Raw genomic sequence first — 18,767 nt, 5'->3', positions numbered from 1 at the left:
CCACTGGTGTTTTGACATGACACTTACTTGGTTTGCAGATAGTTGCTAGGCAAATTCAATGTTAGGACAAAGGCATACTTGTGCTCCTTCTGTGACAACCTGTATCATTCCAGGGGTATGCTGTTGACCAGTGACACAGAAAAGTGGCAGCCTTTTATATACTGGCAGTACACTGACCGTCAGGTACCTACTGTACTACTAGGCACCATACCTCTCAACTTCTGAGAGCTAGACATCTGGACAAAGCCATAAGTGATTGAGGGACAGAGGCCTAAATATAGGGGACACTTTTAAGTATTGGCCTTACAAACATAGAAAGGTGCTTCAATAATAGTTTTTGCATTAGCATGCATGTTTCTATAGGGTATGCAGTCTGACACCACAATCTGTCATTATTTTCTGATCTTAGTCTTGCGTGATTTGCCAGTGAATTGTCAGGCAACCACTATTTCATGTTATACAGACCACAATTATGATGCAGACGTCTGGACATTCTGCAATAGGTCTGTACAGTTGAGAGGTATGGTAGGCACTGTGTAGGTTACGCCAGGCTGTGTACTGTCCATATGTGTGCCCCCCCTCCATCCATGACCTGTACAGCTTTCTTGCATTAACAGATATTGACATCTGGACAGTGTGTACATCTCCTACCATGGGTTTAGCTGACATGCATAATAGTTGGCACTGCAGTTCCGGAACATGGCCCTGTCAAAGACAGCACTGTTCCTAGGCCACTACAATGCAACAGCTGGGAGTAAGTGCTGGCCATATCCTGACAGTATTAACCACACATTCACATAGCTCATCCACCCTTGCATATTGTGGACATGCAATAGGTTATCATGTGGATTGGGACAGCCCTGGAAATGTTTGCTCTGCTCCTGTTTCCTTGCAAACATACATGTTACTGCATTTCTATGGGAATATGGGGGGGCACACCTGTCAACTGTACACATTTGCACAGACTGTGCTGATATCTGCTTTACATTTTGGTTCCATTTAGCATATTATTGTGCCCTATCTTGGAGACTACAGGCATATCACTAAAGACCTTAGATGAGATTGTAATGGCATACAATTGAGTTTCAGACTTCTTACCCTTTAGAGCCTTACTGCAACTGCTAGACCTGCAGTGCTATCACTGTGTAAGGTTGTGGGGGTATTTCATCATTGTCACCATTTGTGGGCCTTTGCCAGACATTTCTTAAGGGTTTTCTACAACTGATCTGCTGGGTGAGGCTGTGAGGTGAGTATGGGATCCCCACACTGACATCCATGCCTGTGACCTACGACCCCCCCACTTAGTTGGCCCCCTACATATGCTGCGGTGGGATTTGTCACCTTGGGTACTACTGCATAGTGTGGGGAGGCCAGTATTGGGCAAATATTTCCTGATGTCCCACGTAGTTGTCAGTTGTCTGCTGCTATCCCAGTACGCCACCCCATTCCTTTGCATGCATGTAGCAATACCATATATATGTTACCAGAACATACTAATACATTCATTTATTGTCAAGAAGACTGACTTACCTTGTGCCTGCGGCAGTTGTGAGGATGGTGCTTGAGGGCTGCCTATGTCAGATGCACGCAGTATTCTGCCTATATATGATAAGTTACAGGTAGTGCGATGTGTGTCATCCATTTTGCTGTGTGTGTGAGTCAGAGACAGGTGTCAGTTGCTGGGTGAATACAGTGTCAGTGTGTGTGCTATGCATTGCCTCTTTGCCAAGGTCAGGGCATACTGGGCATGCCTCGATCTGCCTACAGGAGTTGGCTCAGGAGGTTCTTCCTCCGGGTCCATCTGTGCCTTTGGGAACCTTGGCAATAGTGGGGAGCTGTGTGGCCCTTCCTTGTGCTGGTCCTGTTACAGCTGTTTCCACAGGATCATATTGTGTAGCATGGCATATACTATGAACATGTGTTGACATGTGGCTGGAGAGTACTGCAAGGCTCCTCCAGATATGTCAAGGCAGCAGAACCGTGACTTGAGCATCCTAAACACACATACTATAATGATTCTGGTTTGTGTGTGTGCCTCATTATGGTGTTCTTGAGTGTGTGTGTGCATTTCTGATGGGTGTCATCATCTAGCGCTCCAGTGCATAGCCAGAATCCCCCACCAGATGGACATATGGTATGTCGCCCCAGCAAACCCCTGGTACAGCTGTGAGGAATACCATATGTGTGAGTTGTGATAGCTTCCAGGGCTGCCAGCACACACTTTAATGATAATGCCCTGGGTGTTGCACATGACCTGGCAGTTAATGGAGTGAAAGCTCTTGCAGTTTAAGTAGAACCTATCCTGTTCACCGGGTGGTTCTTTGATGTGGATGTGCATGCAGTCTATCGCACCCAGTACCTCTGGGTAGTCTGCTACACAGTAGAAGAAGCACATATTGCTGGTCCTTTTCTCACTGGTGCTGGGGCAGTAAATGTGCTCACTGGCATGTGGTAGCATGAGATCCAGGAACTGATGGAGTACCCTGGATGCAGATGCCTGTGAGAACCCCCATGATATCCCCAGTAGGTCTTTGGAAAGTACCTCTAGTTAGTATTCTTAAGGCTACACATACCTTGGTGTCCACTGGGATGGGTTCCCACTGTTGGCTCTGGTTCTGAGGTGAGGCTGGCACAACTCAATGAGTTGCTGAAGTATGTCCCTGTCCACCCTGTAGTGCTCTACTATCTCCAGATCATGTAGCCCCTGGTAGGTTCACCTGGGTCTGAACACTCTTCTCCTCCTCCTCAGTCTGGAGTGGTTGCCAGCATTATCCTCCTCAATGACCTCAGGCTCTAGCATATATTGATGTATCAAAGTGACAGCAGCCCCTAATATTTTGTCAGTTAAAATTCCCCCAAGTATGTACACCAATGGTTCAGAGTTTGTGGCAAAAACAGACTGAAAGGTTTTGCACTGATTATACTGTTGTGGTGCAGATGCTCGCTGTATGATTGGCTGGCTATGATACATTTCACCTGCCTGCTGTTTTATTTGTACTTGATTGCTTTTATTCTGCTGCTTCCATTTTTTTCCCTTCCCATTTCTGCCCCTTTTAAGCCCTGAGGCGCACAGCACAAACCTGGTGCCCAAATGCAAACAGTTCTGCTATTTCTGGGTTTTCTTGTTTTTGTTTTAGACCCATTGTATGCCACACAAACCTGTTTAGCTAACTTTAAGCACTTTGAAAAAGAAATGGCCCTCCCCTGGATGCGAACACGCTCTTCATTTCATGGAATAAGTCAATACAGCCGCAAACACACCCCTTTGCTTAGCTGTGCTTAGCTAAGCTGAAATGGGAGCAGTGGAGCTCCAATGTGCTTACACCAAGCATGACACACCCCCTTTTCATATAATCTGCTTCTCTTGCTTGCACCACTCCCTTATAGCTCCCACACGGTTAGGTGCAGCCAGAGAATGGTCTCTCATTTAGTGATTCAGTATAATTTGCTCATTTGCACACTCCACTGCCTTAGTCCCTGGTTACACCACTACACCACATCCTTCCTCCTTAGCAACCAGTGTTACCTGTTATTGTTTTTGATTCTGCATGCCATACAGTATAATGGCAAAATGCAGGTTTCACTTAAAATTGTCTTTTCACTGTTTATTTTTGGCACAATCCCATTTGTGCGCCACTGCCCTATGCTTAAACGACCAAAATCAGCCAAAAATAAATAAATTTTGATTTGTATAACTTTGCAACTCTTTTCCATGCCAATGGCCATATGTTTGGAGATTGGCATGCCTAATGATTATAATACATGCTTTACTTTAAGCTGTCATGCCTCCATTTTGATTTTTGCAAAAATTTACTCGGTTAGTAACCGAATACATTTCTGCACCTCACACTGTTCCTGCACGGATGCCTGCCTGCTTACTGAATCACTAATTTACCTCATTTGCTTGGTTTTCACCAGCAAATGAGGTAATTAGCATAATCCAATGGTGTCCATGCAAGAATAATGCTAGCAGGCTCGTGCATGCCCCCAGCCTTGTTTACTGGATCGCTTGGTGGCCATATTCCATGCAGGAGCTGCTGCACTATTCATGCATGGAAAAAATGGCTTATTGAATCCCAGGGTAAATGTAGTAAGCAGTGTTTACATAATTAATATTCATGGGAGGGCAGGGGCAGTTTTATCATTCTCGGTTACTGTTCTAATAATGTTGGATTATTGTATGTAAATAATTGTAAATTAGAGATAACTTGCCAAACTGTTAAATTAACAGTTTGACAGAAAACTATGTCATTACTGCTGCAGTATGCCAATCTCTATACAAATGCCAAATATATTAATGAAGGCTTTTCCATGGGCCAGTTCTGGCCATGTTTCTTGTGTGTGAATCTATTTACTGACCAGATTATACATGTGAAAATGGGGTGGATAGGACAGGGGTGAAAATGCGGTTGACAGGGAAAGGGTAGGACTCAGTGGAAGAATATAGGAATTTGTAGGAGTGTCATGGGAAAACACCATGGTGATCCACTTCTTCACAACATAAATGTACAACTATACATGCAATTTTATTACTTTGGAGAGTCATCATATCAGTGATGGGTGACAATAACAGAATAATGTTATCTGGCCAACTGGACCAAATTAAATGCGTCAAGATGACACATAGGCAAAGTGGAGAGTTATGTATGGGATGCAATTTCTTTTTGTAATATTGGTGACCATTTATTATTATTATTATTATTATTATTATTATTATTATTACTTATTTAATTATTAATTTTGTGGGGAGCGAGAAGAATGTTGGGAAAGGCAGAAAAATAACACTTGGCACATTTTATTTATTTAACATTTGTTAACCAGGTAAGTCCAACTTGGAAAGAAAACAATTTTCATTTGAGGCCCGGGGAGAAATGCTCCAGATACATGTCTTTGTAACATGGTAGTAAACCGGAGCACCTGGAGGAAACCCACACAAACACAAGGAGGACATACAGACTTTGCACAGAAGGTACCCCAGCCACGAATCAACCAAGAGAACCTCTTGCTGTGAGGTAACAATGCTACTGCTGCACCATTGGGCCATCCACATAAAGACAGCTTTATTCAAAAACCAGGGACAACATGTTAAATCTCTGAACTAGCCCCTCAGCTTATGCCTTCCAGGTTCAACAATTTTAAAAACAGTAAAGCAAGCCCTTAAATATAATCCACTAATTGGATCACTGTTAACTTAATCATATAATCAATTACTATATCTGAATACTAAACTTACAAAATTTTTCAAGATACATGCAATACTTTTTGCATAAAACATACATTCAGATATGTAAATATTCTTGTATGCTCTAAGATATTAAATAAAATATACCAAAGAATGCATATTGATATAAATATAAATATATCTACCAGAAATAAATATAATGCAGTTACAACATATAAATCCATAATTATTCATAAACTAATACTAAACTAACAAATTCCTATATAAATGCAAAAAAATATAAAAGACAACCTCACTTCTAAGAAAGTTCCCTAAAATTATTAAAGCTGTTATATTAAATATTTCATAAGCAATTCATTATTAAGCCCCTTAGGTTATAGAGTGTCATAAATAAAAATAAACCAAGCTTCCTTCTGTAATAATATATATCAGAAAGATCTAAATACAAATCAGAATATTTGAACACATACATTATAAAGAACCTTAGTAAATCAGAATTACTATTATGAAATTCAGAAAAATGTGAAAATATTGGACTGGTCAGAGAATTATTTTTAACATCTCATATATGTTCACCTATTCTCATCCTAACTTGACGTATGGTCTTACCTATGTAAAAGTTATTACAGGGCCAAAAAAATCCATATTTCACCATCTTTGGTAACAGTTAAACACCACTGGAACCTTAAACAGATTTCCATTAATAATAAAAGTAACCTCCTGATACATATACTTACAAGTGGTGCATCCCTTACACTGGGAATCCTAAATCTCACTGCACATATTTGCATGTACAACCCTACTTGATATACTAGGTGAATTTCTATATGAAATATTCAGTTTTGTATTCTTGTATACCCCATCCAATGTTATGATATACCAGTGTTTCTTCAAAATATGTGGCACACCTTCAACAAACAGAGCATAACGAGTCACAAAGTCTTGTTGGGAAAGGTGATTAAAAATGAGAAGATCAGGCAGGTAGGAAGCATATGAAGACATACAGGACTTACAAGACAGACAGCAATGGTGCTGGAGACTAAAGTTTGGGGGACACCATAATTGGGAATACCACCCACATCCAGCTTGAGAACAGTGAGAATCTAGTCCTCATGCTTAAAACTGTCATCTTACAGCAGCTCCCTGGGTCAGTGTCAGACATGGCATTGCCCTTGCAATCCTATTCAGGAACTTTTCAACCCTGCTGATAGGTATACCAAGGGTCCTCTCCATGGTATCCTCCACCAGTCCGATCAGTTCCTGCCAGGTGACAAAATCTTCACCTCCTCTGTTATTGCTCCTGGACGGGACAACCATACCTCTCAACTGTCCAGATTTTTGCAGAATGTCCAGATTTCTGCCTAGTATTTTTTGGTCTGTTCCTCATAAAATCTGTGCTTTTCTGGATTTTATGTGGCAAATCAGTGAGGGCTGCATTCACTAAATAATGACAGGCATTTGAGTTTCAGACTTCATATCCTTCAGAAAACACATGGTAACACAAAGCCTTATTTTCTACAAACCTTTTAAGTTTTTAAGAGCAATATTTAAAATGTGTCCCTCTTTTTTGGGGCTTTGTTTGCCCATTATTTTTGGCTTTGTCCAGACTTTTTGAGCCAATATGTTGAGAGCTATAGGTACCACTGCTCTAGCAGTTTGAACACAGCTGCACTTGGAGCAGGTAGGGCAGACATTGTGGAAGCAACAGTAACAGGTTGTATACCCAAAGTGTTGGGTGTCTGTGCTGCCATCTGCGGCCTCTGTGACCCAAGCAACAGTAGTCAGTCTACCACTCTGTGCTGTTGGTCATTTGATTTTCAGCAGCAAGGTGTGCAAAACGCAGATAGTTAATAAATTATAACCACCCAATAAAAAGATAAAAATAGAAAAGAGAGAAAGGATGGGGAGACAAAAATGAGATAATTAGATACATGTTATGTCACAGTACTGTATTTTTTCAGTAAACTTTGTTTGGCAATACATGAACAATTATCATAATTTACTATTGTATACATTTGCCATATTCATATAGGACAGAAATTATTTATGTGTCATAAAATAAATACATTTCACTGCTATTATATAACAGAGAACAAACTTTATTTATTTGTGATAGGAAATATGCATTCAAATGTAATAATTGCAGCTACCATAATTTGATTCTTCCTGAGATAGTATTGTTGTTAATATTTTATAAATACGTAACCAGTTATAAAAGTAATTTTTGCTTCTGGGTTTTTAACCAACACATACATTTAATCTGGTGTTCTCATCGCCTAATGCAAGCAAAAAGAGTTATTGGAGAAGGCATGTATGCCTATGATGAAGGATGAGGTGTGCCTGCTTAAGTTGAAAGTGCATAAGGGAATGAAAAGAAATATCTGGCTTAAATTTAGACCTGAGTCATACTCATTCCATGCCTCTCTGAGGTGAATGAATCTCTCTTGGTATGCCTCAAGATTTGCAGCTATTTCCTCTGCAGCAGTACAAAAAGAAAATAAATATATATGAAAGCATAATGAGCACCCGCATTGGTTGGGTAGATCCTTAATGCCATATCACAGACAGGCAATGGGGCCAGTATACTTACACATCTGGGAGGGTATTCGCAGTCCTAACTTCAGTCTACAATTAGATTTGGAATTCCTGCTTGCACTTCTTAAGGTCACTATAGTGGTGTCAACATTGTTCCCCAGTGCAGGGAAAGCCAGTTGCACTGGAGACAGCTTTGGCTAAGCTATTCCAAGCCTCAGCCTTATTTTGAGACCCTGCAGTTGCCTATGGCTGTAGCACTTAATGAGGAGTACCACAAATATCATTGACTCCTCAACACTCCACCTTTATTCTCTAAATTTAGCACCATTCTCTCCTTTGCCAGCCACATATGCAAAAGTCAAGCTTATAAACTATATTTGGATTGGTGCCAATTCAGATCTCATGTATAACTAGTTGTGCAGAAAGACACAAAAGAGGGTCAGTGAGGTGCACTGTTTGATATGTATGGGAAGTCTATTCCATAGCATGGGCAGTCTCTGGGTTATGAACCTATTCTTTCAGCACATTCTGTTGATTGTGGTAATGAGGTTGAGGTCCTGGAGCACATGCTGCACAGGGATTTGGGATTTCTTTAGATGTAACATTTCTAACAGAGCTGGGTCAAACATGGCTTTGTAAGTCAAGCAGAGATCGCCTCCAAGTAGGCGATATGAGACAGAGAATAGTTGGAGTTTTTTGAGTCTGTCCATATAGGACAAGTGTTTAAGGCCTAGGGTCCTCTTTGTGAGATACTTTTGTGGCCTCTCCAGTTGTTGCAGGTGTTTAGTGAGGTACATGCCAAATGGGGCATTGTATTCGAGGACTGCCCTAATGAGGGAAGAGTAGAAGGAGACAATGACCTCTTTCTTCATGTATGCAAAACCCTAAGTAATGAGATGTGCCACACAGAAGGACTTTCTGATTAGAGTGGGAATGTGGTGGTCAAAAGAGAGATTGCTGTCAACCTGTCTTCCCAGATCTCTTATAATGTCTTCTGTGTTCAGTGGTAATTCATGGGAACCGGGTTTTTCCCACAGGTGGCATTGAGTTTAAGGCCATGGTTCTGATACCAGTCGTTGGTCTCAGTGAGGCCTTTCTGTAGGATGTCAACATCACTTGGGGAGTTGATAATAGCTCCCAACTTGCAATCATCTGCGAAAGTTGCCAGCCAGAGTCTCTTTGTGTTGCCCTGGACTTCAGAGAAGTAGATGCCAAATAGGAGAGGACCCAGGACCAAACTCTGTGGGACTCCAGTCATGACTAGTCAGCAGTCTGACTTGGAGTCAGCTACTTTCACACTGTGGGTTCTATTGGTGAGCCATTTTACAACCCACCTAGTGATATAGGGGATGATGCCTACCTTAGTGAGTTTTTCTATGATTCCTGAGTGGGGAATGATATCAAAGGCCTTGGCCAGATCAAGGTAGGCTGTGTGAACCACCTTGCCTTCATCCACAGCTCTGGTGACTGACTCAAAGTAGTCAACCAAGTTGAGCAGGTATGATCTACCCTTCACAAAATCAAACTGTGCGGAATTCAGAGTTTGGAGATTCCCTATATCGTTGTTTATTAGGTCCATGATGATGCTTTCCATAGCTTTGCATATCAGACTCGTCAGGCTAATGGGGCGATAGTTCTCAGGGTCTGTAGTCACTCCTCCTTTGTGGAGGGGTATGACTGTAGCAGTGCACCATTCAGAGGGAGAAAGCCTGAGGTGAGGCTGTGATTGAACAGGGCACACAGGTGAGGTGCCAGCTCACTCTGTAGTTCATGCAGAACACAGCCAGAGATATTTTCAGGTCCCATAGAAGCTGTATTCTTGGCCTTGGACAGTGCTGTTTTAACGTGTGCAGCAGTAATACTGGGTGTCTGGCAATCTACTGATATTGTTGGGGTGGGGGGGGTAAAGTTGGCACTGAATCTGTCGGCCAGTATATTGGCAATATCTGTTGGCCCGGTATAGGAGGTATGATTGTGCCGTAGCTCAGAGCAAATATCGGTATTGCCGTGGAGATTCTTTACATAATCATAGAAAGCCTTGTGATTGCCTTTACTATCTGATGCAATTCTGTTTTCATAGCTAGCTTTAGAGGATTTGATGAGGGATCTCAACTTTTTGTTGAGGCTGATAAGGGAGTTTTTCCAGTCTTGGGAATTTTCCTTATTCCACATCAATTTCTTCCTTCTGTTGTAGTGTTTGTTAATGGCAGGGGACCACCAGATTGGCTTCCGAGTTTTGGAGGAGAGCGTCTTGGTTCTATTGGGTATGGCGAGATCCATGCATTTGTGTACGTGTTTGTACAGTGCATTGGTGTATGATTCAGCCATCATGCAACTATTCTCCATTTGCATGGGTGCTGTGAAATTAGCCGCCTCTGTTTTTAGTAGCCCAAAGCTAGCTTTGGAGAAGATTTTCATTGTGATTACCTTTGCTGGGAGGTGGGAGGGATGTGGATTTCCAAGGTGATTAGTTTGTGGTCGGATCTAACAAGGGAGGAGTTGACTATTGGTGTAGAGCAATGGTTGTCCGTGTTAGTAATGACCAGGTCAAGGATGTTGCTACTTCTAGAGGGGGTAAGAAGGAGCTGGTCCAGGGCATTGGAATTAATGAATTCCAGGAAACGTTAGGCAAGTATATTGGTACATGAGTAGTTTACCCAGTTAATGGGGGGTTAGTTGAAGTTGCCCAGTATGAGAGTGTTAGGTTGGATTCTAATATTCTCCAGGGTGTTTAGGAATGTAGAGTGTGAGTCTTGGGACATGGTTGGGGTCCTATAGCAGGCCATGACCTGAATCACTGTCTTACCCAATGTTAGCTGCACCTGAAGTATCTCTGATGCGTTATGTTGGGCTACCTGTCTGGAGGTGTGCGCATCCTTTATGAATATGGGAACACCACCACCTTTGGAGCTTCAGTCCAAGTTCTGGGGCCAAAAGGTGTAAAATGAGTTATAGTCTGGTAGTGCAGGGTGCTTTCTACTGCCTTGAACCAGGTCTCTGTTACAGCACAAATGTCAGTGTTCTCCATTTTAAGGAGTGCTTCAAGTGAGTACATTTTGAGATATTGCATTTGTTTGTAGCTGTTACAGTGGTAAATTGGTCTTTGGAACACTGCCTAAAAAACGCACTATTGGGGTGGCAAGAGCCTTGGCCAGTATCCAGAAGCCCAGGGTAACAGATGCAGGCCATCTCTGGCAAAGCATCGAGGTCTGTCAGTCATATCATCCCAGGTAGATAGATACTGGATCCCCTTAGAATGACACTAGAAACTTAGCCAATTGGTGAAATCAGTAATTTTCTGCTTGTACTGTGGTATCATTTTGGGTGATAGTAGGATGCTGCTCAGGGCTAGGGTCATACCCACCTGGGCTACATAATCCGAGAGCTCCTCCATTTCTCTTTTCATGTAGTCCAGGGAGGTACATCTCAGGTCATTCACATCCACATGTACAATGACGGGGTCATATTTGTACCTGTTGTTGAGGGACCTGAGGGTGTGTGTTATTTGGAAGATCCTGGCATCTGACAGGCAGCTGACTGTTACTTTCTTCTTATTCAGCCTAGTGAGTGGGACATCAATGTGCCTCACTATCAAGTCACCTATGATTAGTGTGTTGGGCATGCTGTTTTGCCTTAGGAGCTTTGGTTGAGTAGCACGCTGTTTAGGAGAGTTATGTGCCTCGTGATTAGTGCTGTGTTGTGGTGGACAAGTGTATTTCTGCCTTGGAGGTCTCTGCTGTTTGGGTAGATTTGTATTGAGAGCCTCCACGAAGGTGGGTGTGTGGTTTGTGTTTTTATGTGAAGGCAGGGATAATGGTTGTTCTGGAGGGCTATGTGTTCCATGTGGTGTGGTGCAAGTGTTGACCTTCTCCTCCTAACCAGCTATTCCAGTCTTGGCTGGAGCGTGCATGGCTTCTAATTTGGATATATAAGTGCATCTCTCACAAGTCTGAGTGTTGGGAGGTAAGAGTAGAGGGTTGTTGGTGTACATGAGGCAATTGCTACATTGGCTCAGGATGCCCATGTTCACCAGGTTAATAGGAGAAAGCAGAGGGAGCTGACCTTTAGACATGCCTGGAGGGGTCAGCATAAGCTAGAAGGCTTCCCACTAACACAGAAAGGCTTGGGGGGCTCAGAAGCTTACATATAGTCCTGGATGCAGCAAATCTGTATCTGGACTGGACTAGTTACAGAAAAAGTAGGAAACAAGCACAAACATGGGCTTTTAAAACAGAAAGTTGAAAGAGATGGAAAAACGTCCCAAACAGCCAATAAACTACAATTTCTGGGCCAAAAACACTCCTCTTGTGGTAGATAGGCTATCTTGTGCTTACCACCCCCACTTATAAGCTAGAAGGCCTCCCTCCAACACAGAAAGGCTTGGTGGGGGGCTCAGAAGCTTACAAACAGTCCTGGATACAGCAAATCTGTATCTGGACTAGACTAATTATAGAAAAGGAAGGAAACAAGTTTAGAATTTTTATTTATTTATTTATTTTTTTTACAGGAAAGCAGCTAAAACAGCACTAAAAATAATTCAAGTGCAGTGCAAGCTAGCACACCTAAGTATGTAGCAATATTAAAGCAAATACCGTTTAAATAAATGCAACTTATTCAAACTGTATTTTGAACTGAATTCAATTATTGTTTTATTCAACTCTGAACAGTTAAAAAGTGCCAAAAATATATACTTATCAGCTGAGAAGCACACTCAGCCAGAACACAAGGAGATTCTAGGACAGAATTTTTATTAGTTTTTTTTTATTTTTATTTATTTATTTATTTATTTTGTAGTAAAGTGGGAAGGGAGAAAGCAGGAACAGAAAATAATTCAAGGTTAAGAACCTAAGTGGGGTGGCCTTCTCAAATTTTCTCTCTGTATTAGGTAGAATGAACTAATGACACTAGACTGGGAGGAGTGTCCCTGATCAAATTTCCAGTAGAGGTGGGCAACTGCAAAGCCAACAAGTATAAGAACAAGAGACTACCCGGTGGGAAACTATTACAGCTACTAGCTACACTATTAGGCAGAAAACACTACAGAAATGTTTATCGCAGCATAAAAACAGCAGTGAGCCACTAAATGAAAGTGTTACACAGATGAAGGAGCAAGGAGACTCTAGAGAATGGTTTTAATTGCAAACAAATCAGTTATATGATGCACTCCTTGGCAGGAAATCAGAACAAATATCAGGCCTCTATCCAGACTATGCTACCTGACTAGAACACAGAAACCTCACAAAAAATGCACAGAAAAGCACAGATAGAGCACTCACAAACAGAAAATACAACTCTCAGTATGAAAAAGCAGTTTATAGTTAAGTAATTCAGTAAGACTGCAATTACAGTAATGAAACAGTATCTAGCAATGAAAAATACAGTTAAAACAGTACAAAACAGTACACAAATGCAGTGAAAGTAAAAAAAGCTTTATAACAGTGCAAAATGTAGTAGATTAGCTGTATAGCACAATTATAAGCATTAAAGAAGTGCAATTCAATGAAATAAATGTAAGAAATAACTTATTCTGCTCTTGGCGTCTTAGGGAATTTCTGCTTTGTCCCAGTGATGAATCACCACCTCCATAGCAAGGTAAATACAAGTTTAACATTATTATTCCTTCTTATTTTTACAATTCTAATCAGAATGTTCCATAAAATGGCATTCTAACACCCTTTGTAAAATTATTTTGAGCTGTGTTTGAAGCCTTACTCAGTTGTGTTCTTTATCTAAGCATACTGCACTTACACCTTGTGCCACTGAGATAGGTATATGAAAGGTAGATCTTCTCCACTCAGCATTCTCCAGCATGCTGAAGAGCATAACTTTGTTAGGCATGTTTGTACTACATAAGGCGGCCTGAAATAATTTTTCACTTTTTTACTTGGGTAGGGTGCCATGTCTGCATGCTGCTAAATGGACAGCAAAAATAAATAAATAAATATATATATATATATATATATATATATATATATATATATATATATATATATATATATATATATTGTAAATGCTTACAACATGATTGATAAACAGGATTTGAACAATACTTCATGTATATTATTTCTCTCAATTCACTCCAGTTATACCTTGTGCCACAGAACTGGACATCTGTCAGGTGCATTCTTTGTAGTAAGTACTATCTGGTGAACGGAGGACTGCACAATGAATTCAAGCATATTTGCTCTACACAAATCAGCCTGAACTAAATTCTTTACTTTTCCCTTAGATAGGGAAGACAGGTTGCTCACTGCCAAGGGAAGAGCAAATGCAAACAAATAAAAGGAAAAGAGGATTCAAACAGTGCTTCATTTCTCTCAGTTCACTTCAGTTACACCTTGTGCCACTGAATTGGACATCTGTCAGGTGCATTCCCTGCAGTAAGTACTATCTATGTTGCGCAGTACCACAACCTGATGCCAAGCATATTTGCTCTGCAAAAGGCAGCCTATACTAAATTTTTCAGTATTTTCTTTATGCAGTGAACTGTTTTTGTTTGTTTCAGAGTGGAGAGCAAATGGAAATGGCATTAGAAAAAATATATAATAGAGAAAAAAGCTGATAGTAAATTAAATGCAATCAATGGGTATGCGTAGCAATGACCAGAGCAAGAAGTGCACTCAAGTGACATATTCATCCTTTAAACATCTCATTGCAACATAAGAAATGCACTTTGTGAAACACTTTATCAGACTTGTAGTTAATGACAAATAATATGAAAGTGAACAGACAAAAGCTTTTGTGCTCATAGTAATAGCGACAAGATTTGCTTGTTCAACAGCAAGACAATGGTATCACAAAGTATAATTAAATATGTATTTAGACCACCCACTGTTCATCAATGTTCCCTTTTCTCTAAGCACACTTAACTTACACATTGTGCCACATGCACCTAATAGGTTAATTTTCTTCACTGAGTACTATACAAACTGCTGATGGTCCATGCAATGCCACCAGACTGGTTTGTGCTACATAAGGCAGACTAAACTAAATTTTTCACTTTTTTCCTTAAACTGTGAAAGCTAATTTCATGTTGACAAGTGGCACACAAGTGCAGAAGGTGATATTTATCTGAAGAATTCAAACAACTGTTTGGGAATAACAACTTCACAATGCACAAAATGTATCACAGTGTTTATATAGCAATGAGCACAGCTGCTACGGCATTCCACTGATGCATTCAGCCTTCTCACATCTCTTTGGCACATTAGTACTATCATGTATGTGTCACAATATCATGACTTTAGCTAATGCCATGGGAATGAAAAAGTGAAGAGGGAACAGAAGAAATGCTTTCATTGTTTACACAGCACACACAATTAATATAGCCAGATAAGAGCCTGGTTAGATATGCATGAGCTATGTACCGTACGCAATATCAGTGTGGAAACTATCCCAATAGACTTTAAAATAGCATTTGATTCAATCAGATGGCCCCTTCATTTGACACTTATAATGAATTTTCTGAGGAAACTTTTAACTCAATGTGAAATAGTATACACCAATCCCAAAGCCTTAGTGGTACTAATGGACAGCTATCACAGACATTTGCCCTTACAATGGTGTGAAAAAATGATGTCCACTTTTCTCCACCTTTTTGTAAGAGCTGTAGACTTCGTCATATAATATTTTAAAAAAACATATTAGAAATGTGGGTATTCTCATGAAATTTGGGGACCTTTTTTCCCAGCAAACATGTTTATTAAATTTTCACATATGGCATAGGCAATCTTTCATTTATATAAATGAAAAACAAGCAAAATTACACCACTTTAGTTGCAAACAGTATACATCACAGACACCATTGAAACAACTGTTCTCAATGTGGTTCACAGATCACTGCATATTGTGGCTCTTGCATCCTGAGAAGCATTTTAAGGTTGCCTTACGAACACTTAAAAACTGGAGGCAATAACAGGGCTAAAGCTAAATGAAAGCAGAGCTATGATATTTCCTCTGTTGAATGAAGCCAAGGTAAAACAAATAATGGTAACAGCCTGCTCCTGTTTAGGGATACATATCACATACAAGGCAACTAAAGTCTTAGAAACCAATGCTAAGCAATGATATAAAGAGCTGAGAGATAAAATAAGGGGTTGGAAAAATAAGAAATGCCCCTTTTTCATAAATGTGGTAATAAATAAAATGTATATTGTTCCTAAAGTTCTATTCCTATCTAGATATATTCCATGTGTGCATACATAATGATACTTGAAGAAAATACTAAACTCTATCTCAGACTTCCTATGGAATGAATCCACTTGAGAATACAAACAAGAAGTTATGCTAACAATGGAAATATGGACCAGAGGTCTAGCTTGTTTGTCATTTTTTTTCTCTACCTGTATAAAGTTGTCATACTTGCATGATGCTGTTCATTGATCAGCAGTGATTAACAGTGCCCAATATTTTGCAGATACTTAGAAACACAAATTCCCTATAAACAAAAAAAAAACTATCTCATATGAGTTGTTGAGCAGATAGCTGTTTAATGAGCACCATGTTTGCATGAGAGAGACACCACTCCATGAAATTAGAACATGTTTGTATGTCTTAACCAACTAACACCCTAACAAATCTGTTCTGCCTTACAGTGGTCACACAAAGAACAGCATAAACCATTTGATACCACACCCCCTTGAAACTTACTATATTTGTACCTGAAACCATTGATCAGCACTTCACTATTTCTCAAATGGGAGTCTGGAGACAATGTAGTATGTTTCTCATGTTTTTAACAGCAACCTAATTCTTAAACAATTTGATATGGTACATAAGAGGTGTACTTATACACTGTCTTTGGAATCAAAGTTCTCACACACACAGTCACTACAAATACCAAACAGGTTGTCAAAAACTTACGATACTACACAATGTCTGACACATGCACCACAGGAGAAACACATAGACATACATATGATGAGTGTTGTAAAAGTAATCTACTCAATCCAAAACGTCAAAGATCACCCGGCACAAATATTATAAAGAATACTCTCAGTAGCCTCACCCCCCCCAAAAAAAGTCAAAGCCACACCCACCATTGCGCATTCAGCCTTTCAGTTCAACTCTCAATGTCTCTAAGACTGAGTCCATGTGACAGATCAACACTCTACAATGTTTTAGCTATAACAGACTCCATTGTGAGACACACCAATGTCCCACTCACCAGGTTGCACAAGGAAAAGATTACCCTCAGTTGTATCTCAAGGGCAAGAATCTGTCAGATCACACATGCGCTCAGGTCATTGAACCACAAGTGCCAGTATGACTCTATCATAGTCCATGTGGGAGTAAATTATCTGAGATTTACTTTCTGGCACTATATGAAGAGAAGCATGATAAAGCTCTAGGAATATGTGTCCTAGGCCGGCATGAACCTAACATTTACCAGTACCCTACCTTCTCCAAAGATGATGCCACAATATGAACAGAAGATAATTTGCTATAATAATTGGCTTATTTTTAGTGTCAATCAAAGGGGATATGATATTTGTCAGCCTGTAAGGATATGATTGACAGACCATGCTGCTTTGCCATGAATGATTTACACCTATCTCCTCCAACCTTTTGAATATTGCCTTTCTTAGACATTACCAAACCACTAAAGTTTCAGACATAAAAAAAACAACCCAAGAAAATCTAAAGGTGCTTCTGCTCAATGCCATGAATCTAAACAAGAAACTCCACTCCCTGCAAACTTTCTTCACATTGGAGAATGGAAGTATCTATGCAGTTACTAAGGCATGATTTAAAGCCATTGAGAGCACCCTGGCAGTGTAGAGCTATAATGTCTTCCACACATTTAGACCTGTTACAGCACAGGAATAGACAAAAGGTAGATGTGCCTCAGTTTATATCAAAAGCAAATACACTCAAGGCTGGTCCAAGAGTATGACATGCTTGATCTTCTCCATGTCTAACAAAAAACATAAAGGCCCTTACTATATATTTGCAAGCTACAGGTCCCACTCTATGGCTCAGGAAACCCAACACACATATTTAAATGTATTGGAGACATTCCCCATTCAACTCAACACCAACTTCATGGGTGACTTAAACTACCTCACTTTAAAGTGGGAACATACAAAACCCTTAACATGTAAGCACGGAGATTCCTGTACTTTGTCAACACAAATATCTGGACCAGATAGTCCATACAGTCACTATGGATGCAAACATGCTAGACCTTCTCTTATCCAACATGGGGGAACATTGCTCCTTTATGAGTGCATTGTTCCTACTAGTCACATCAGGTCAAATCATAAAGCTGTGTCCTTTAAAAATAAATATAATATCTGGAACACAAGGTAGCCCTGGAACTTTCAGAAATTATTTCAAGGCAAACATGCTACTTCTGAGTTACACCCTGGCAAAATTTCAAGAACACAAAACCCAGGAACATCACTGCCTACACTGAGTCATTCACAAAACTGCCTACAGTCATGTGTACTTTCGTTTAGAAACTGTGGTACATAGCCAAAACAAATTCATAACAAACTAAAAAAAAATAAAAGCCACCCTGGTGGAATCACAACATCATTAGATTGTGTAACAAAAGGAAGAAAATCTTGGCAAAAAACAGGAAGTGCAATGCCAAACATAATAAGAACTCCCTCATCACCAACTAAATTAACAACTCAGGGAACTAATTAAGTCATCCAAAACAAAATCTGAGTTAAAAGTAGGCTCCCAGGCTAAGTACAACCACAATACATTCTTCAGTTATATCTGAAACCTCAAAGGCAATACACAACAATGTGTCAGACTAATTGTAAATGGAACCACTCAAACTGAGACTTAGCACATAGCAATACTGGCTAATACATTTGTCTCCACTTTTATCCCTCTTTTTTCCCCAGACACCTCTCTGTAAATATCCCCAAACATAGCTCCCCCAACTATGTCCAGGATACAGGTGTTCAATGCATTCTACAAGGCAAAAGACACTGTAACAATGAGACATAATAATAATATCCTAGGATGTCTGCTTAATATCATGAAACATGACACTGTGGGGCCTCCATAAGCACTATTCAATCACAGCCTTCAA

Source organism: Protopterus annectens, chromosome 1.part0 (genome assembly GCF_019279795.1).
Source record: "Protopterus annectens isolate FY-2018-M chromosome 1.part0, PAN1.0, whole genome shotgun sequence".
Classification (NCBI taxonomy): domain Eukaryota; kingdom Metazoa; phylum Chordata; order Ceratodontiformes; family Protopteridae; genus Protopterus; species Protopterus annectens.
Note: the sequence above shows the minus strand (reverse complement) of the source record.